Consider the following 3,165-nt stretch of genomic DNA (forward strand, 5'->3'; position numbering starts at 1 on the left):
CCGACAGCACTTCCGCTTCCGCCTTGGGGTTGCCAGACCGGTTCCGACTCCTGCTCCGGCCGTTTGGAAGACGGCCAGGGAAAGAATTTAGTTATTATCACCAGCGTCTCTTACAGGTAGACGACCACGGAGATGGAAAAAGAACTGCACAACCCAGAGCTGAAGCGTAAGAGACCGCGGAGGGCGGCTGATGTCGCTTCTGTTTTCTTCTACTTAAGTGTTCCCCCGGCTTGGGGCGCTACAGTTTACCCTGAGTTTACGCCGCTTCGGGCAGGGCAATTACAGTTTCCTTATCCGAGACTGGCTTTACCCCAAGTCGATTTAGAGACTGCTGACCTGGCCATTAGCCTTGTTTAAGGCGACAACCAGACCAACGACAGGAGTTGTGCTCGAGCTGTGTGGACACAGGACACACCTGTCAGAGCGCGCATGTCACCCAGTGTTGCTCTTGTTAGGTTTGTGAGCCCTAGTGCACCCACTTAAGTATCCAGGTACTTGTGTCTCAAGTTACAGAATTAGAAACACATCGTTAGATGTAAAGACAGTTTATTAGGAAAAGGAAAGTAGGGAGGATGAGACGGCTCAGAGTAAAGGAGCTTGCCTCCAAGCCTGATAACCTCAGTTCAAGACTGAGCCAAACCTCCACAAGCACCTGCACTCTCAACCACGTTATACAAAATAATAACTAGAAGAAAATTGGGGTCAGGCATAGTGACCCACACCTTTAATTCCAGAGTTCGAGGGAGTCAGAAGCAGTCTGAGTCGAGTCCAGTAGGGTCTACATAAATAGTTTCAAACTAGTCAGGGACATAGGGTCACACACAAGAGGAAGAAAGAAAGGGAAGAAGAAATTTAAAGGGAGTGAGGAGCACTCTTTAGAATGGGAGTTGTCTAGAGAGCAAAGAGCCTAGAAAAAAGAAATGTTTCTTATGACCCTTAACATGACATTTATATAGTACCTGCCTCTCCTAAGTGTTTGAGGACTTCTTTTGAGCATGCTTCATATATTCTATAAAATGTTATATAAAGCCCCATGAGGAAGTCTTTTCCTGCCAACTGGCTTTTATATGTATAATACTGGTGTAGCTTCTTACAGTCTCTCCTGTCACTGTACTCTTGTAGTGACTGTATGTTCCTAGAGCCCTATTAAAGCAGAATAGAAAGATGAAAATTTGGGGAGACATGAGTATAAAAAGCCTGAAAAGGTAGGTCTGTCTTGTCTTTCCTGCTAACAGACTCAGAAAAATTAAGATAAGCTATAGATTTTGGGGGAGGGGAGTGTTCTACTACTGTGGCTTTGCTAAATGGTGCTGTTGTTAATTTTTCCTTCTAACTGTTTATACCCATATATTGATGCTCCTCTCAGCCTTGGCCTTTCACTCCCTACCCCCAGTGGGCAGTTGGTAATGCAGATACTTATAATGGGTCAAAGTGCTGAGAAAAAGCGACTCTTCCGTTCTCCACCTTAAATAGGAAATCAGTATCCTTCTTTCCAAGGCCCAGGAAACATCAAGGAAGAGGTGGTTAAAAGAATATGAACTGGGGATGGAAAGGAGTGATGTGAACACTATGTTCTAGACATGACCAAAACATTCGTGGGCTCCTAGAAGCAATGGCTGGGCACATCAGCTGGTAAGACACAGATGTCCTACAGGAGAAGTTCTGAAAGTCACAGGTTATTTACTAGGAGGTGAAATATTCTGTCCTACAGGGAAGTTCCTTAAGCTCAAGAAATAAACAACTCAGTGGTATCAGGAAGTTCCTGAAATAGACCAGAGTCACTAGGTCCCTTCTTTTCCAAGTGTGTATTAGCAGTAAGGACTACTGAAAGTTACTCTAAGAGGCTCATGAAAGCTGAGCAGCCTGGAAGAAACAAATTAGCCATGATGCCTAGAAGAGATTTATGATACCCTACCTAGAAAGGGCACTCTTTAGCCTGACACAGCCTGCAGGCCATGGAATATGCCCCAGGTTCCCAGCTTTTGTGAGCTGTCATCCATGCTGGGGTGAGTTTTGTTGGATTGACTATCTTGGAGTTATTTCTACTCCTGTAAGTAACACTTTACCCATATTTTGTAAATGACCCCAATAAAACTCATCTGTTCATCAAATTGTACTTTGGTATGTCATCACTTCCCTGGCTGGTATGAATAGATGTTTGTTCATGTCTCTTTAGGAATGGGGTCACACAACAAGGGTTCATGAGACCCACACCTCTCCCTGAAGAGCTATAAACTATAGCTTGTTAATCATTGCTAGAGGTCACGAAAGAACACACATGGTATGTACTCGATGATAAGTGGATATTAGAAAAAAAGCTTGGAATAGCCATGATACAACTCACAGACCATATGAAGCTCAAGAAGGAAGACCAAAGTATGGATGCTTCAGTCCTACTTAGAAGGGGAAACAAAATAATCATGGGAGGTAGAGGGTGGGAGGGACTTGGGAGGAAGAAAGGAGGGGGAGGGGGAAAGGGGACAGGATCGGGTGTAGGATAAGACGGGAGATGTACAGAGGATCAGAAAGTTGAACAGAGGTTCAAAGGAGGATGGGGAACTGGGGAGAGCCACCAGAAAGTCCAGGATGCCAGGGAAGCAAGAGGCTCCCAGGACCCAACAAGGATGATATTAGCTGAAATACCCAACAAAGGGGAGACAGAACCTGTAGAGACCATATCCAGAGGTTAGGCACAGCTCCTGGTTGAGGGAGGGGGCCACCCACCCATCTCAAAAATTTAAAGGAAATACAAAGTGGAGCAGAGACTGAAGTAAAGGCCATCTAGAGACTGCCCCACCTGGGGGTCCATCCCATATGCAGCCACCAAACCCAGACACTATTGCTGATGCCGAGAAGTGCTTGCTGACGGGAGCCTGATATACATAGCTGTCTCCTGAGAGGCTCTGCTGGGGCCTAACTAATACAGATGTGTATGCTTGCAGCCAACCATTGGACTGAGCACTGGTCCCCAATGGAGGAGTTAGGGGAAGAACTGAAGGAGCTGGAGGGGTTTGCAACCCATAGGAAGAATAACAATATCAACCGAGCAGACCCCCCAGTCTCCCAGGACTAAACCACCAACCAAAGCATAGCAGAGGATGGCCTTATCTGGCATTAGTGGGAAGGGAGGCCTTCGGTCCTGTGATGGTTCTATGCCACAGCGTA

The sequence above is a fragment of the Mastomys coucha genome, unplaced genomic scaffold (genome assembly GCF_008632895.1).
Source record: "Mastomys coucha isolate ucsf_1 unplaced genomic scaffold, UCSF_Mcou_1 pScaffold23, whole genome shotgun sequence".
Taxonomy (NCBI): Eukaryota; Metazoa; Chordata; class Mammalia; order Rodentia; family Muridae; genus Mastomys; species Mastomys coucha.